General features: G+C 44.0%; 1 protein-coding gene across 1 annotated transcript in view; it reads right to left on the reverse strand.

The window, feature by feature from the left end:
* LOC147526264 (E3 ubiquitin-protein ligase TRIM11-like) overlaps nucleotides 1-19,682 on the reverse strand; it is a 346,932-nt gene that overhangs the window by 176,517 nt on the left and 150,733 nt on the right. The window lies entirely within an intron of this gene.

A 19,682-nucleotide genomic window follows, 5' to 3' on the forward strand; every position in this document is an offset into this window, starting at 1 on the left:
AAATTCCATTTCCTTTTGTTCCTCCCCTAGCCTCATGGTGATCTTTTGCAAGACCCCCGGCACTTTTTATGACTAATTGTTTCTTTGTCTCAGTTAAACATTCTAACAATAATTGCCTATCATTCCAATCAGGGTTGTGCTGCTTTATTATGAATCTAAGATTTTGGGTGGTGCTTACTGGATCGCTGCGATATTCCTGAGCAGCTGTCTTCCATTCCCTTAAATCATTATAGGAAAATGGTACCTTAATTCTTATTGTCCCACCATCCGGTCCTACTGCTTCCCGGAGGGGTGCCTGCAGAATTGTTGCTGTTGGCTGCTCTGTTGCCACCGGCTGCTCTGTTGCTGCCGGCCACTCTGTTGCTGCCAGCTGTTTTTTCTTAGTGCAGGAGGATATGGGGCTGTCTGGAGGAGTAGGGGTCTCATCTGAATCCTCATTCCGCTCCTGAGACCGAGGGGGAGGCTTGAAAATATCAGTTAGATCTTGTTCTGAGTCCTGGCGGGTTTTACTTATTCTAGTACACCTCTGTCCAATGCTGCAGGCTGAGCAGCATCTTTTTAATTTATTTTTGTTCTCCCTCTTGTTTTCTGTTTCTAATGCGAGGACTATAGGATCTCGTGGAGGCATTAGTCCGCAATCTCTCTGTCATTCAGGGTTATTTCGGAGAACAAAGAACATATCTGCATATTTAACTTCATCCCATTTTTCTTCCCTTCTTAGGAACAACATTAATTGTAAAAGCGTGTCATAGTTTAGTGTTCCACCCTCACTGGGCCATTTAGCTTCATTTTCTAGCTTATAAAGCAGCCACCATTGGTTACAATATTTGATTAGTTTCTTTGTATTCTCCATGCCTCCTTGTCCCACTATATCTTTCCAGTGTGTTAATATACATCCCAAAGGGGATTTTTCATAAAGTTTACTTTTTCCTCCTCCCATTTCACTTACTTTCCCCTTTACTCCGTTTCTCCCTTTTAACTGCACCTAAACATTCTGCCTGATGCTCGTGTGTGTAATAATACAGTTTCTAAGTTTGTCACTTGCTTCATCTGTCTCTGGCTGTTTCCCTCGTGGGAGAACAGAACCGCAGATTCAGACTCCGCACTCGCTTCGTGCGCAATTGCACGTCTCACACGAAGATTTTTATGTTATCGTGCACTTCATTCGTCTCCAGACGCTCTCCTCATGGAGAACATGGAACCGCGGATCAGAACTCCACACTCTCTCTGCAGCCAGGCTGCGTCTCACTCGCTTAAACACTCACTCAGTGATTAATCACACAATCACACATTTCAGGGCTAGCCCAGCAAACTTATACAAATATCAAAGGCCTTATTACATGCGCTGATGTTAGATGGTATAAACTTTGAATGGTATAAACTTTACGAAATACACAGTACCAGATTTTACAATAGATAGCAGTATATAGAGATTTCAAATCGTCCCCCTTGTTTTCTGACACCTCTCATCCTTTTCGGGGTGTAGGGCCAGGTGTGGCTGGAATGAAATGTCTTCTCTTGTTACTTACACAAAACATGGAACAACAGGAACAACAGAACATTTACACAGCAGATAACAGACAATTACCAATCCAGCTATTACCCCTCCTGCAGCTGCCAATATTCCATAAGCCATATGACTGTGAGGTTGCGCTACTTACCCACCCCTCTATGTCGGACTCGGTGTTTAGGCGCCTGAGTGGAGCAGTGAAACGGCGCCTCACCCTTTAGGGAAGTAGTGACAGCCTCGGAGTTTGCTCAATCTGCTCACAAGATCGCTAGCGGCCTGCCAGTCTCTGGTTCTTGCTGGCCCAGTCTCCGGATCTGGATTCCAGCTCACCAGTCTCTGGTCCCAGTCTCTGGTTCTTGCTGGCACAGATTCCAGCTCACCAGTCTCTGATCTGTGGAGGAGTTCCTCTCCGAGACTGGCTATAATATTCTCTCGGGTATGGACAGTCCCTTCTTGGGCCCCAGAGCGCAAGGTTACCAACTAGATTACTTTTGTCCTTCAAGTTAACTTAATGGCCTTAAAAGGAAATGTAGATTGATTGCCTGCCAAGATGCACGCCTCCTGGATGCCTCTCCGATGACCGCAATGAGGAGACTAAAGGGATGAGCTTATTACCTGTGGTCTGCTAACGCTACCCTATCACTATAACCCACGACAGTGTGTTTACATTAAGCAAGCCAATTGTAGAATGTAGTCGTGTCACGCCATATTCTGCTATATAACCTGTGTGTTGTTTGTAATAAACGAGCATGATTTCTAATCATATTGGTGTACAGTCATGACTCGGGTCCGTCCACAGTAGGGATCCTGCTACACTGATCCTCTAAGGCAGCAAACTCCCCAGGGCCCTTACCTTACCGCAGGGCACCCTGCCCTGCCTGGGGACAATGCTGCATCCTGGACGTCTCCGTGCGCTTTACCAGCAGCCCCACACACGGACGTCTCCGTACATTTCTTACCCAAACATACTGTTTGTCCGCGGCTCAGGATGTCCTTGTCTGCCTCTGGGTAATCGGATGAGGAGAGGAGGCTCCTCCGAGGAAAGTTCTCGGGGCGCGCCTAGGGGCGTCCACTCTGCAGTCAGTTCCACAGTCAAGCAGAGAGTCCTCCTGGCTGGCTCGCCAAAACTGACATGCAGAAAGAGACTCCACAACTTGGAAAGTTGTAAGGTAGGTATGTTTATTGCAGCACTGGGTGCACGGAGGATCGCTCCACCACAAACATGCACAGTCGCCGTAGCAGTTTTTCTTGTATTTATACAGACATACTCATAACCCCCTCTCCAAAAGGGCAGTCTCTCCCAGGAGACCATTTCCATAGCCCCCGCCTCAGGATCTGCCTAAGGCTCCTCCTCGACACGCCTCCTGGTGGTCGTGGGCAGGGGTCTTCAGGATGAAGGCCGTAGGTCTTCCTCGCTGTGTATTTTTCACTTCTTCCCTAGAATTCCTGTTTTGGCTGAGCTTGCAGAGCCAAACCGGTTCCCAGCCTGGCCTGTCCTTGAGTGGACATCTGGTTGTCTCCTACTTGTTATTGTTTGAAGACAAATGTTAGTTCTTGTTAGTCCTTATCTCTCCTCTTTGTCTTTTCTTTCTCCCTACGGGTCACAAGTTACAACCTTGCCATCATTTATTTTGTCTCTCTTACCGGCCTTCTTTTCGGGTCGTTAGTGTTTCACAGCAGGGATTAGTATTTGATAACTTCTAACATTTCACAGAGCTATTTCACAGAGCTATGTATTTCACAGAGTCTTATGTAGTCTTATGCCTATTCTTATACCTGTCCATAGAAATAACAGCTAATATAGTTTTATATGGTCTTATGCCTACTCCTACACCTATCCCCATATCACCTCCAATACATTGATGACATCATCATGTAGGGCAACACAGTAGAAGAATTTTGTGAGGAAGGGGAGAAAATAATCCAAATCCTTCTGAAAGCTGGTTTTGCCATAAAGCAAAGTAAGGTCAAGGGACCTACGTGGGAAATTCAGTATTTAGGAATAAAATGGAAAGATGGATGTCATCAGATCCCAATGGAAAAGAACATCCCAATAAAAGAACAGCTATGTCTCCACCAACCAACAAAAAGGAAGCACAAGCTTTCTTAGGCATTGTGGGTTTCTGGACAATGCATATTCCAGATTATAGCCAGATTGTAAGCCCTCTCTATCAAGTGACCTGGAAGAAGAATGATTTTGAATGGGGCCCTGAGCAACGACAAGACTTTGAACAAATTAAACAAGAAATAGTTCATGCAGTAGCCCTTGGACCAGTCCAGACTGGACAAGATGTTAAAAATGTGCTCTACACTGCAGCCGGGGAGAATGGTCCTACCTGGAGTCTCTGGCAAAAAGCACCAGGGGAGACTCGAGGTCGATCCCTCAGGTTTTGGAGTCAGGGGTATAGAGGATCCAAGGCCCGCTATACTCCAACTGAAAAAGAGATATTGGCAACATATGAAGGAGTTTGAGCTGCTTTAAAGTGGTTGGTACTGAAGCACAGATGCTCCTGGCTCCCAGACTGCCGGTGTTGGGTTGGATGTTCAAAGGGAGTATCCCCTCTACACATCATGCAACCGATGTCACATGGAGTGAGTTGCACTGATAACACAAAGAGCTTGAATAGGAAGCTCCAGTTGTCCAGGAATTTTGGAAGTGATCACAAACTGGCCTGAAGGCAAAGATTTTGGAACGTTGCTGGAGGAGGAGGTGCCATGTGCTGAAGAAGCCCCACCACATAATGAACTATCAGAGAGTGAAAAGCAATATGCCCTATTCACTGATGGATCCCGTCACCTTGTAGGAAAATATCAAAGGTGGAAAGCTGCTGTGTAGAGTCATACACGACAAGTTGCAGAAGCTGATGAAGGAGAATGTGTATCGAGTCAGTTTGCAGAGGTGAAATCCATCCAACTGGCTTTAGATACTGCTTGTCATGGTTTAGCCCAGTTGGCAACTAAGCACTACGCAACCGTGTAAGAGTGCAGAAGAGACTGCACAAAGAAAACCCTGTGTAAATAAAGACTGGAGCTCGAAAGTTAGGCCTCAAGGGCAGAATGCCCTTGAAGTTAAGGATAAGAAAACTATGCTGTATGATAAGGGAGTAGTGTTTGCTTAGAGCAGAGCTTCGCTAGGCGGGTGTCTGTTTGAAATAAGCTGTTAAATATGACAAGCATATGTATCATCCAATAATGGTGTAGAAAAGGTGTGGTCTCAGGATTATTGGCAAATACTGTCTATATAAGCAATAAGAACTGCGCAATAAACGAGACTTCCTGCAGCTAACTCATATTGAGTCGTCTCAGTACTTCTCCAAATCCCTTCTCCGCATTATGGCGCCCGAACAGGGACAGGAAGAATGAGCTGGACTCACTATCGTTTCGCTCGGGACATCTATTACTTGTTTTGAACGAGTGTTATTTTAGCGGAGAAGGGACGGCGACTTCAGGCGGCCCATCGGGGAAAGCCGGGCAGATCTACATACAGGCGGCCCATCGGGGAAAGCCGGACGATCTGCAGGATCCACATTCAGGCGGCCCATCGGGGAAAGCCGGGCAGATCTACATACAGGCGGCCTATAGAGGAAAGCCGGACGATCCGCAGGATCCACATTCAGGCGGCCCATCGGGGAAAGCCGGGCAGATCTACATTCAGGCGGCCTATAGGGGAAAGCTGGACGATCTGCGGGATCCATTGTCGCAATTGGTGAGAAGCTTCTTAGAGGAGCGTGGATTAAAACTTGGAAAAAGATATTGGCCCCCCCTGATTGCAGTGGGGTATGCAAAAGATATTATCGGGAAACACAAAGAATTAGGAACCACAGGAAAGAAGAAGTAAGCGACTAAAGAAAAAAAAAAATAAGCGACACCTGCCTCAACAGGAGGAGGTAAGCGACTGGGAACAATGGGAAGCACAGCTTTAACGGAACATAAGTCTGTAGTTAAGGTGTTGACAAAGTGCTAGAGAAACCAGCACTATTAACAGTTCTGACTTGATAAAACTCCCGGTACTCCTGGTTTGGGTATCAGCCCATGTACCGGAGGCAAGCTCTTCAAATATATACATGACAAGGACTTGGGACACTATAGACGTTAAACTTTGGCGTGCAGCCACCCGTGGGGATGCTGCTGGCCTGGAAAAGTCATCATCGAATCTTTTGATCCAGGGCCCCGAACGAAAGGCAGACTTCTTTCTTTCCCCCTCTTCCAACGAAGTCGGTACATCGGACCCCCGCGCCGCGCCGCCCACCGCGCCCGGCGGCGCCCCGGGAACGCCGCTGCTGCTGCCGGCCGGGGCCGCGGGCGCGGCGTTGGCCTCGGCGCTGCCGCTTGTGCGCGGAGCGAACCGCGGCTGGAGGGGACGGAGACGCGCGGCGGGCCCCGCTGCGCCGGTTCGTTCGCAGCTGATGGTCCCCTCGGCGGGAGGGGGCGGCGGCGGTTACGGAGCGCGAGCGGCCGGAGCTGCGGCAACAACAACAACAACAGCAACAACAACAAGGGGGGGGCCGGCACAGGGCCGCTGGGTCGTCATCGCCACCCTGCCCCCCCGCCCGGCTGAGGCGAGGGAGGGCTGACCTGCCCCCCCCTCCACCTCTCCCCCCCGCCGCTGCTGCCCCCCCACCCGCCGGCCGCGCCTGGAGAGCGGCCGCTTGGCCCCGCCCCCCCGCCCGGCTGAGGCCCGGGGCCCAGGTTTTACCGAGAGACAGCACATCTTAACTTGGATCGTCTCGATCGGCATTGCGGGAAATAACTAATCCTCTTCTGTTCCAGCAATTTCAGCAATTAATATCAGTGTTGCAAAACCGTAAACGTGCATATTCCATTGTACATCTGCGAGCGCACACTGCGCTTCCAGGGCCTGCAGCAGAGGGAACAGGCGAGCTGAGCCTCTCACGAGTGCAGCTCTGGTACCAAACTCGCTCATGCAGGCAAACATCTTGCATGACTTCTACCATCAGAATGCTAATGCTATTAGGTGACAATTTGGTATAACAAGAGAGCAAGCCCGCTCAATCGTACAATTGTGTACTAGCTGTTAATACATGATTATGCCACCAATGAATGGTGTTAATCCTCGTGGTTTACGCTCGCGGGAACTTTGGCATACACTTCTTATCAGACATGTATTTTTGTCATCATAAGATATTGAGCATGTTGCTGGTATTTCTTACAATCCTACTGGGCAACCGATCATAGAATACGCACATGGTACTTTGGAGAATATGCTTTTAAAACAAGAAGGGGGAATGATGGGGAAATCTCCCAATGAAACAATAGCTAAAGTGTTATAGGTGTTAAATCTCTTAAATCGAGAGCTAAATATTTTGGGATGAATAAAATGTCACACGTCAAAATCAGGCACAGGCAGGGTTACAGCAAGTGGCTTTCCAACAACTGACTGAATTGGCTAAGAGAGCATTAAGACGTGTCCCTGATTTTTGGGACAGGGGAGGCTTCCTCTGCTTCCATTCGGCAGGGAGCACAGGAACCTTATGAGCATTTCTTTGATCAGCTACAAATGGCAGTTCAGAGATAAACAGAAAATCCGGCTACTGCAGATGTGTTGGTATTCCAGTTAGCCATTGAAAATGCTAACACAGACTGCCAACAAGCTCTTGATCTTATCAGAAATCGGGCAAAAACGATTGCAGATTTAGTAAAGGCGTGTCACAATGTGGGCTGGGAACACTATAAAGCAGAGATATTGGCAGCTAAATGTTTTGGTCAACAGTAATCACTGACACGTTGGTGCATTTAATTCCTACTGGTGTCTTTGGTCTTATATCACGAGGATTATGTGCACTATTGCTGGGGCGATCATCCACCACAAAATTAGGATTGTTTGTACTCCCAAGGGTAATTGATTCTGAAAAAACAAAACAAAACAAAAACAACAAACAAACAAAAAAAACCCCAACCCAACCAACCAAAACAAACAAACAAACAAACAAAAAAAATCAAAACACCAAAATGCTAGTAACTGCTTCTGCAGGGCTATAATAGAGCTTAGCAGGGTATTCCTTCGCATATAAGGGGAGATCCATGTACTATAGGGACTTTAAGAATGTATTTCCCTAACACCACCATGAACTTAAGTCATAGATACACCCGGAATAGGTGCAGCGCGCATGCTTATGATAGCTAGTGCGATTCCAGAGCAGAATTTTGGGAACCAGCTAAAATCATTGCAGCTTCAATATTTGCACCAGGAGTTGGAGTGGCACAGGCGTCAACTATACTGAATAAGTTGGGTTGTTGGCTTGCAAAACAAACTAATGCTACAGCTTCTGCTTTATCAATGCTCTTAATTGACAGGATGGTTAAAATCTTTAGCAAAAGCAGGCATTATATTGCTAGTAGTTCTTTTATGCATAGTAATAATCATCCCCTGCCTATTGTCACGCTCCCAGCGAACGGTACAGAGTACGGTTCATCAAGTAATGGTCACAGAAAAACAAAAAAGGGGAATTGTGGCATCATACACACAGTTACAGTTGGGGTTTGACCTTGATGATTTAAGCCTGTGCTCTTTTCTGAAGTTGGAAAACACCGATAAAGAGGATGAGGAAGAAAAGGGAGTGTGAACAGCTGGTGCAGGGAGTGTGAGAAGTTGACATGGGGAGTTTGGGAAGTTGATATAGAGTGTGTGAGAAAATGATGTTTAGCTTAACTAGTAAAAAATAGCTCCTTTTTAGGCATAACCAATAGTAAAGTTAAAATAGGTGTGTGCACTATTGTTTGTACCCAATCACAGCTGGGTAAGGGGCGCGTGGACACATCGTGGCCAGAGTAATAATCTATAAAAGCTGCCTATATAACAATAATAAAGGTCACTCCGCTATCACAAAGAATTTTGGACACAGACAGTCACAGCTGCACAGCCTCCTTTAACAGTAATCATTAATGGGAAGGCTTTTCTGGCCTAGTTGACACAGGGGCTGATGTATCTATAGTGAAAAATCCTGACTGGCCGCCCTCTCGGCCTCTGATACAAGCCCTGGCAGCTGTGACTGGAGTAGGTGGAACACAGATCCCACAGCAGAGTGCACAGACCTTGTTAGTAGTAGGCCCAGGTAACAAACAAGCTATTTTGAAACCATATGTTTTTGATGTCCCATGTACATTATGAGGTCGGGATTTGTTGAATCAGTGGAATGTGAGGCTAACCTCAAATTTTTAGCGCAGGTCACTGATGTCCAGCCCCGACTCAAGCTGGACTGGTTGACTGGCAAGCCGGTCTGGGTCGATCAGTGGCCATTAAAAAGCGAGTGGCTGGAGTGAGCTCAAAAATTAGTCAATGAACAGCTCAAATTAGGACATATAATTCCCTCCACTAGCCCATAGAATACTCCAATATTTGTTATCCCAAAGAAATCAGGAAAATGGAGATTTATGTTAAAAGATTTAAGAGCTATTATGCAATCATTTCACCAATGGGTGCATTACAACCGGGTGTACCAAATCCTACTATGATTCCAGAATGTTAGCATTTGATGGTGATTGATTTAAAAGATTGGGTTATTTCACCTTTTTACTTTTTTTATTTATTTACACTCTAAGGATTGTCCTAGATTTGCCTTTTCAGTTCCAGTGCTTAACAATGAACGACCCACGCAACAATGTCATTGGATTGTACTGCTTCAAGGAATGATGAATAGTCCTACAGTTTGTCAATTGGTGGTAGATGATGCTCTCTGTCAGGTCAGACAGCAGATCAAGCTCAGCAGATTGTACGTGCCTGCCCTGACCGTCAACGTATTATGCCTTCAAAGACTCCAGCAGGAGTAAATCCAACAGGTTTATGTGCCAATGAATTATGGCAATCTGATATTACTTATATTCAATCGTTTAATCGATCTAAATATGTGCATGTAACTGTTGATATGTTTTCTGCCTTTGTTGTTGCTACTGCTCACACTGAAGAAAACCATGGGAGTACCAAAGAAAATCGGGACAGACAGTGATCCAGTATGGTGCCTTTTTACAGGATTGGGGAGTGACTCACACTACCAGTATCCCTCATTCACCTATGGGACAAGTGGTTATTGAATGAATTCATTTAACATTAAAACAAATGTTTAAAAAAAAAAAAAAAAGAAAAAGGGGCAGTCTTCCGTATATTTCCCCACAAGAGTTAAATTTATTAGGATAAAAATTTGTAGGTAGGGCCAGCAACAACCACGTTACACAAACATGTGTTGTTTTAATCTAAGTGAGACCATAGTGAGTCCATCTACAAACAGTTGCAATGGCTTGGAGAACATTCGGGGAGAATTGTGGTAGAGGATTGTGTTGCGGCCGAAGACGGGGAAGCAAGACGCATCAATATGATGAGTAAAAAGGCTTCAGCTTTATTCCGTGATACTGCTCTTTTTATAGCATAGCTCGGTTCTGTGCACGCTTTCATGCGCTGTACTTAGCAAGCTAATTGGTCTAACACTACTGTTCACGCGACAAGCACGAGTATGATACACACTGTGATTGGATACAGATTTCTATATTTGTTACAATATTTTAATATTTTTGCAGTTAGTATGTTTTGCTCAGAATCTTGTTTTTCATAGTTTCATCCTTCTTGTTTTTTTCCCAGGGACAGTGTGTTTTTCACAGCTTCAACCTACCTTCTTATCTCAAGGACAGTGTTCTTTTTATATTCGCTGATACACATTCCTTACTGTTAACACTTGGGCTGCAACATCTCCCCCTCTTTTTTCAAAAACGGCGTGCGCTATAGCTGACAAGCGTTGGGTCATACATTGCATTAAGCATGGTCCAAAAAGCAAGAGAAAGCCTAACAACAAAAGAGGCCCCAAGCACGTTTTGATGAGATCTCTCAACCAACCATCTATTCCCCAGGAAGTCAACCATCCATCGATGCCATCTACCTCTTTCAAGGCATGTAGTTTGTCCTTTAGTTGTTTAAGTTTTCTATGCACTGACTCTCCTGGACCTGTTAAATTCATACAACACATTCCTTCGATCTCTTCGCAACCATGCCCATGGGCTAAAAGCAAATAGTCAATCGCTGCTCTGTTTTGCAATACTGCATGATTGACACTTTCTACATCTTTCGTTAATTCATCTAGAATGCTGGATGTTAAGTTTATCTCGTCATGAGCCCAACAACCTAGTTGTTTTGCTAAGGTGAGCGCTTTTGCTGCTGCTAACCCTGGGAAAAGTGTGGAGGCAGCTACTCGTCCAAATTCACTCCAAAATGTGGGATTGCCTACACTGCTACAGTCTAGATCATGAAGGCTTCTTTTTCTCCTGGTGTGATTTTCACTCCATTTTCTCAACAGGGATATATTGGGATGGAATAGGGCTAGCTGGCCTAAATAACAAGGACTTCCTTCTGGTTGTTTTGGAATGCCATTCCATGCCCTGTCTCCACAAATTAAGAAAATTCCTTCGGGCAACCTTCGAGGTTCAGTAATGCTGCTGCCATTGCAGCTCGAGTATAGAAAGCGAATTACCGATGCGCTGTCAAGATTAGAATCTAAGGTTGCCCATAGTTTCCTGTTTTTATTTGAGCTGTTTGGGTCTAACGGCAAAAATGAAAACCATCCTCCTATTTTCCCAGCGGTAGTGTTTGCATGCATGCTACCAAGCAGGTCTAGTTCTTCTGGATTAGACTGGAGGGAAGCATTAAGTGCATGAATAAGCCGGCATTGTATTGCTCCGTCATACTGTTGAGGGGTCGCTCTATAGATCGTTGCGGTATTGAAGTTGCTATATGTTAGGTTAGTGGTGTTTACTAGCCCTCTAAAGGCTGCCACTTTCCATGTTGGTACTCCTATGAGACAGGTACGGAATGGGTTTCCAATACCACCCAGGGCTAGGCAAATTGATGACTGGTTTGTTTTGTTAGCAATGGTTACCCAAATGTTGTCTCTCGGGCTGATGGAGTTGATTCCATAGGTCATTTGGCACCAAACTAAGATTCCTGTTACTTAAACTCCTCCATTCTTATCATGACGTCTACACTGCTTCTGATATCTGGTACCCATCACTTGTGTCTTTTGTGCTACTTCTACAACAGTCAGTAGTTTTGTAACCTAAAGGCTGCGTATGCTAATATAGCTTCTTCTGCACTTTCAAACAACGCAGTTAACCTGTGTCGTGACGCGTTCTCTATTCTAAGCCAAGTAGCGAATGCCTGGTATGGATTAATATCTAAAGCGTGTCTACAATCTGTACAGCCTTGCACTGCATCACGTTGCGATTCATGACATATGCGACTACAACCTCCACACTCTATAGTTATAACCTGTAAATTTCTACATCTACACCTACAGTGCATTAGCGGGTATAATTTTGCAGCTTTGCGCGTGCGTATCAGACTACGGATAAAGGCAAAATCTATCTCATCTGGATCAGAGTCGTCTAATATGTTCTTTGGAAGATTTAGCACTTCTTCTATTCTTCTGCAGAGAGGTCCGAGTCTTTGGGAACTCCTGGATTGCCTCCGCCTTCGCCTTTCAGTTCGCGCGTTGGGGGACATCTCCCCCTCTTTTTTCAAAATGGCAGCGAGTCGCTTTACATCTTGATGGCACTGTTCAACAATAGCCTGACCCGTACTGTTGTACGGAACACCTTTTCTATGTTCAATTCCCCAATCTGCTAAAAATGCAGCACATGCTGTTCCTGCGTATGCAGGAGCATTGTCTGTTTTGATGACTTGTGGTAAGCCAAGGGCAGCAAATGCTGAAAGCCAATGTTGTTTTACACATCGGAAGGCGGTAGAAGGCGCTGGTGTCGCCCATACAGCTCTGCTGCAAGTGTCCACGGTGACGTGGATATGGCGCAGTGGACCAAAGGTGGGAAACTCAGTTACATCAGTTTGCCACACTCCTCTTGGTTGCAATCCTCGAGGGTTGGTGCCTTGCAGCGACGATGGCACGGGCTTGTGCTCGCGACAGTGCAAACTCTTTCTGAAGAGGTCGAGCAGATTGGTGAAAAAATTTGTGTGATCGATCAGTGACAGCGTTGCCCCTTTTTTTTTTCTTGCACGAATAAAACTCTGTGTAGGAGACTGGCAATTTCAGTTACTAGCATATTGTTTTGGTACAGCCTTGCAAAAGCAGTTTCTAGTATACTACTTCCCTTTCCGAGGGCCTTACTATTTCCACTATACCCAAGATTTCGCTGAGCAGGAGGGTGTCAATCGGCAGGGTCGTTGTGGAGAAGGGAGGCAGGCACGGCACCTTCAGGGCGTCCCCTGTTTATCTACACAGTGTGCTCCGCAGCCTCCCTCAGCTCCGCTCTGAGCCATCTCTTTTCACCCTTAGCAGAGTCTACGACAAAGGTACTGACACGGCGTTGCCGCACGCGTGGCCAGTGCGTGCAACAAGGCTGCCCAGTATGTGCTCTGCCGGCTAACAGCGGTTTTTGCGAATCGCAACATGTTGTTCAATAACAATCCTCCTAGCTTCTCTTTTCGAAGTTACGTGCTTACAACTAAGTCCAGTTAGTAATTCTTTGTCATTAATTTGGTACCAGTTAATTCTTTTCCTTCCAGTAGCTACGGGTGGAATCCATACACTTTCCGATCGGAGAAAAGACACAAAGCATATATACAAGCAACTTTCACACACATAATATACCTAACAATGAGAAACATAAGAACAGTTGATATATTAACATGAAATCTTCTATTACAAGTCTGTCCATTTGAACCATTCTCTTCATTCGGTGTTTCTGTGATCTCTGCTTGCTCTGCTAATTCTTGGATCTCCCCTTCTCTATTTGTAGTTTCAAAAGTCCTGGTTGGCTTTACGTTTCTTGCTGGTAACCAGTATGGACCTGTGGGAAGAACACAAACATACCCTCTTCCCCATGTAAGCAGAGGCGCAGGGCCATCCCATGAGTTGAGTCCAACTTCTTACAACATGCTGTTGATTTTTCTGCAAAAATGGCACTGGGTTTAAAATTGTGATCCACAGCCATAGTATGTTGCCTAGAAGCAGACAAATTAAGAAAATTTAAAACATATGTGGCTTTGTCCAAGGATTCTTGCGGGGAAATATACGGAAGACTGCCCCTTTTTGTTTATCAAACATTTGTTTTAACGTTAAATGAGTTTGTTCAATAACAACTTGTCCCATAGGTGAATGAGGGATACTGGTAGTGTGAGTCACTCTCCAATCCTGTAAAAAGGCACCATACTGGATCACTGTCTGTCCCAATTTTCTTTGGTACTCCCATGGTTTTCTTCAGTGTGAGCAGTAACAACAACAAGAGCAACAACAACAAGGGGGGGGGTCAGCCCTCCCTCGCCTCAGCCGGGCGGGGTGGCGATGACGACCCAGCAGCCCTGTGCCGCTCCCCCCTTGTTGTTGCTGTTGTTATTGCTGCAGCTCCGGCCGCTCGCGCTCCGTAACCGCCGCCGCCCCCTCCCGCCGAGGGACCATCAGCCGCGAACGAACCTGCGCAGCGGGGCCCGCAGCGCGTCTCCGTCCTTTCCAGCCGCGATTCGTTCCCGCACACGAGCGGCAGCGCCGAGGCAAACGCCGCCCGCGGCCCCGGCCGGCAGCAGCAGCGGCGTTCCCGGGGCGCCGCCGGGCGCGGTGGGCGGCGCGGCGCGGGGGTGCCGGTGTACCGACTTCGTTGGAGGAGGGGGAAAGCAATAAGTCTGTCTTTCGTTCGGGGCCCTGGATCAAAAGATTCGATGATGACTTTTCCAGGCCGGCAGCATCCCCACAGGTGGCTGCACGCCAAAATTTAACGTCTATAGTGTCCCAAGTCCTTGTCAGGTATATATTTGAAGAGCTTGCCTCCGGTACATGGGCTGATACCCAAACCAGGAGTACTGGGAGTTTTATCAAGTTAGAACTGTTAGTAGTGCTGGTTTCTCTAGCACTTTGTCCCAGTCGCTTACCTCCTCCTGTTGAGGCAGTTGTTGCTTTTTTGTGTTTTTTTTGGGTTTTTTTTTTGTTTGTTTTTTTGTTGTTTTTTTTTTTTTTGTTTTTCAGTCGCTTACTTCTTTTGCATACCCCCCTGCAATCAGGGGCCAATATCTTTTTCCAAGTTTTAGTCCACGCTCCTCTAAGAAGCTTTTCAACAACGACAATGCAACGTCCCGTTCCATCATCTCGTTCCCAGGCTGTCATTGCAGCATTCCCATCCCGAACCAGACCTCGGTCTGCCTGACTCACCGGTCAGTCCGTAGCGCTACGATTCCGCCTCTCTCGGACGATCCGCCTCTCGGGCTATTCCACCTCTCTCGGGCTATCCGCCTCTCTCGGGCTATCCGCCTCTCTCGGGCGCCGGGATGGCCGTCCTCTCTCTCGTCCGCGTTGTGGTCGTTGAAAACCCTCTTGATCACGTCGGGGTCACCAGATGTTGCGGCCGAAGACGGGGAAGCAAGACGCATCAATATGATGAGTAAAAAGGCTTCAGCTTTATTCCGTGATACTGCTCTTTTTATAGCATAGCTCGGTTCTGTGCACGCTTTCATGCGCTGTACTTAGCAAGCTAATTGGTCTAACACTACTGTTCACGCGACAAGCACGAGTATGATACACACTGTGATTGGATACAGATTTCTATATTTGTTACAATATTTTAATATTTTTGCAGTTAGTATGTTTTGCTCAGAATCTTGTTTTTCATAGTTTCATCCTTCTTGTTTTTTTCCCAGGGACAGTGTGTTTTTCACAGCTTCAACCTACCTTCTTATCTCAAGGACAGTGTTCTTTTTATATTCGCTGATACACATTCCTTACTGTTAACACTTGGGCTGCAACAGGATTGTATATTGATATGTAAACTGTCTTTATGTTTCTTATGATTTAGTATATTACGTGTGTGAAAGTTGTTTGTATATATTGCTTATATATATGCTTTGTGTGTTTTTTCCAATCAGGAGTGAGCTACTGGAAGGAGAAGCATTAACTGGTACCGAATTAATGACAAAGAATTACAAAATAGACTTAGTTGTGAGCACGTAACTTTGAAAAAGGAAGCTAGGAGAAATATGTTACAACTTAAAAAATCCGCTGTTGGCCAGCAGAGCACATACCTGGCGGCCTTGTTGCACGCACTGGCCACGCATGCGGCAACGCCGTGTCAGTACCTTTGTCATAGACTCTGCTGAGGGTGTAAAAGGGATGGCTCAGAGCGGAGCGGAAAGAGGCTGCAGAGCACACTGTGTGGATAAACAGGGGACGCCCTGAAGGTGCCGTGCCTGCCTCTCTTCTCTGCGATGACCCTGCTGACTGACACCCTCCTGCTCAGTGGAATCTTGGATATAGCGGAAATAGTAAAGCCCTCAGAAAGGGAAGTAGTATGCTAGAAACTGCTTTTGCAAGGCTGTACCAAAACAACATGCTAGTAACTGGGGTTGACAGTCTCGTGCACAGGGTTTTCTTCGTGCAAGAAAAGAAAGGGGGAATTGTCGGAGTGCAGATCCTTGAAGAGACTGCACGAAGAAAATCCTGTGTAAATAAGGACTGGAGCTCTAAAGTTAGGCCTCAAGGGCAGAATGCCCTTGAAGTTAAGGATAAGAAAACTATGCAGTATGATAAGGGAGTAGTGTTTGCTTAGAGCAGAGCTTCGCTAGGCGGGTGTCTGTTTGAAATAAGCTGTTAAATATGACAAGCATATGTATCATCCAATAATGGTGTAGAAAAGGTGTGGTCTCAGGATTATTGGCAAATACTGTCTATATAAGCAATAAGAACTGCGCAATAAACGAGACTTCCTGCAGCTAACTCATATTGAGTCGTCTCAGTACTTCTCCAAATCCCTTCTCCGCACTATTTCACTAAAACTCCTTTGTTGATAAAGTATCTAGCACTTATTGCTAGCCTCTAGGCAGTGGTAGCAAATCTACATTAGGAAGAGACACAAAACTGAACTTGGTGTGCATAATAATACTAATATTCATTTCCAGTCAAATTCTTTAAATGTTAGAAGTGATTGTTTCAAATACATTTCATAAACATTTTTGAACTAACTTGTTTTGTTTCTAGGACAGGATTCCCTGGCTTTGTGCATTGCACGATATATTGAAGAGATAAGAGAACCTCTATCTTTAATGAGTTCTGGCTAAAGACAAAAAAAGTAAGTATTTTCACTATTGCATTCTATATCAGAAATGTATGTAGTACTATAAGTACTATAATATTTTGCAGTTAATAAAGCCATTATGTTTTCACTAATCTAAGGTATCATAATAATCACTAAAGGTAACCTAACCCCTGAATAATAGTGTAGGGAAAAATGGTGCAAATGATAGTTGTTTTTCTACTGTCTGTATAAAGATTATTTCAAAGATTCAGTCTAGTAATAAACCTAACATTAGCTACTTTCAGATAGCATAATCACAAAATATACTGAGAATAAAAGAATAAAATATATTCTCTCACTTTTTTTTCTCATTCCTCCCTCTCATAGCTGCTGCATAGCTTTTTTTTCTTTTTTTTTTTAACACTTTTTTATATGTTATCAAAGAGGCACCACCAACTTCACTGATGGGCTCAGCTTTGGCCAGCAGCAGGTCCATCTTCAGAGTCAGATGAAGCTGGCTCTGTCCAACACGTTCTCTTCTCATAGAAGCCACCCCTGCAGCTACTACCAAAACCTTGCCCTGTAAACCCAATAGACCCAGCTTTCTCTGCATCTCTTGCTCCCACAAAGCTCTCCTTAGTCTGGCTTCACGGCATGGCTGTTGCATGCGTGCATCAGGTGATCATACCTTGGTGGAGTATGGGTTAATTTACTGAGAAATTTAGATTGTTATGTTGGAACATGATCCATTGCTTCTTGCAACATGCCTGCCCAAGGTCACTGCCCAGCTCCAGAAACTTTGCAAAAATCAAGTATACATTAACAGTGTCTAATTACAAGGTTTAATTACTAGCACTGATAAGTAGCTGAGGTTGACATTGGCTCAACTAGATGATAACACGAATTATGACAAGTTCTCATTTCCTTGTGAACCAAAATGTGAGAAATGTGTCATGATTTTTGAATCGGTTTATATCTAATTTTAAATTTGACTACAGACATTTCAGTCATTGATTTATGATGACAACTAATTCTGGATTTGCTTTTTGGTCTAAACACACACATCTAGCTTAATGCTTTATTTTAGGAAACCTTGCCAGTAAAAAATTTTTTTAAAAAATATATATGTGCAGGCCATTAGTTTAACTACATCCAATCCCTTACATAACTTGAAGTGAGCACATGTGCAGTACTGCCACTGCACAGGGTTACAGCAGACCTAACAAACATGACATTTAACATTACAACATTACAGTTAAATCTGAAAATAGGTATTGAAAGTATACCTTTAATAACAGAACTCTACTGTTCAGCAGACATTCTCTAGACAGATCAATATAATAATTTTATAGATGATGATCAGAGTTTCTAAAGATATTCAGTTGTTGCTGTTCTCAGGAATTAAGGAAGTGCTCATGGCACTTCCTTATGCTATATTAGAATTTAATTGGAGGGAAAGAATGGTGGCTAATATAGAAACTCTCTAAGATAGAGATTTTAGCAGGAGATGGGCTAGCTTGACTTCACTTTAAAAATCACATCCTTACCTGCATTATAAATTCGATTTCAAAAGGTTTTTTAACTTTTTTTACTTTTTTTCCCCTGCTGTCGGTCTAGAAAAATGCCTTAATGAAATAATGCTTATTTTCTTAAGTTAATCAAAACAACTTCTTTTTCCACTATATTTAAATGGATTACAATATTAAGAGCTGGTTTATTACTCTTAATATTTCTATCATGACTGTAAAGGACAGTTTTTGAAAATTTAATCTTACATCACCATTATTTAAACACTTCTCCCTATGAGGTTAAAATTGCCATTAGCATGGCTCAAAGGGAAGCTATCTGAGCCCAGGGTGCTAAGGCTTCATGAACTTTTGTTATATGCACTGAACACCAAGCTGGAAAAAGGAGGGAAAAAAAGTGGTGGTGGGGAGACTATACAAAGTACAACTCTCTGGAAAGCTTGGAGATAAAGCGTAAGGGGCATCATATTGGCTTTGAATTAGCATCTTTCACGTGTAAAGCATATCCATCGATGAAATGCAGTGGACAGCAAATCAGCCAGTACAAGACTGATGGATATTTCCTTCTTTAAGACAACAAAAAAACCAAACAAAAACACACAAAAAACCTCACAACACAAAACAAACTCATTCTCATTCTTTTCAGAGTTGGACCTTCTCCTTCGCTTTCCTTTTCTGGCTTGCTTTACTCTTCCACCTCACCCTATAATCAGTCCAATATATGCTTATGGATAGGTTTTCATACAGCTGCTTTAAAACCTAAGATCAAACAACTTCAAATATATATTTCAACTTTTTTGTGATCAGAAAATTCTGAATATAGTCAGTTACATAACTCACAGAATTTAAGGTTAAAATCCTCTTTTCAATTGCCAAAATGTTTTTTTAAAAGTCCTTGTTACACAAGAGATGCCTCTTTAGCTTAACAACATGAAAACTCTGCAGATAGTTTCTGTAAGATTCTACAAGTCAGACCTGAATAGAATCATCCCCATATACAGTTGCACATGGATTACTATTTTTAACATTGCCATGCAAATTTAGTCACTATGAAAATTAAAGAAATGGCACCCTCTTGTGGTACCTTTGCTTTTAATGAAGTCTTCATATTTTCCCAGTATACCATTTTACAAGCAAAGAGCTTTTCTAATATACTCACTATTAAATGCAGATTTATGCTTACTTTTTTTCAGACACAATAAAATTAAATAATTCAGGAAACTGCACAGTGATAAGAAAGCAGCTGTGTGACATATTACCTAGCAGTAATATTAAATTTCAAACCCTTATAACCAAAAAAAATTGGACATTTTCAAAAGTGAGTGCCTAAAAGGCTAGAGAGACAGTTGCAAGAGAGTGTGCAAACAAAGATTCTATTATGCCATTAAACCAAACAAGTGTGATGTATCTTTTATTATTAAAGACAATAAATTTTTACCCCTACTACAAACCTTGTTACACCTACTGTTACTTTTAACAATTAAGGTCTTCTCCAACAAAACTAAAATTCCTCCTACATTAAAGATGTCTCAGTGTTTTACTGCTACTCAGTTACTAATTGTTATTATTAGTTGACAATAGTGACATAGTTAAATTAACTATTAATTGTACCTCAAGTAGTAAACAACAATTCATTG

The sequence above is a fragment of the Tauraco erythrolophus genome, chromosome W, assembly GCF_009769465.1.
Source record: "Tauraco erythrolophus isolate bTauEry1 chromosome W, bTauEry1.pri, whole genome shotgun sequence".
Lineage (NCBI taxonomy): Eukaryota > Metazoa > Chordata > Aves > Musophagiformes > Musophagidae > Tauraco > Tauraco erythrolophus.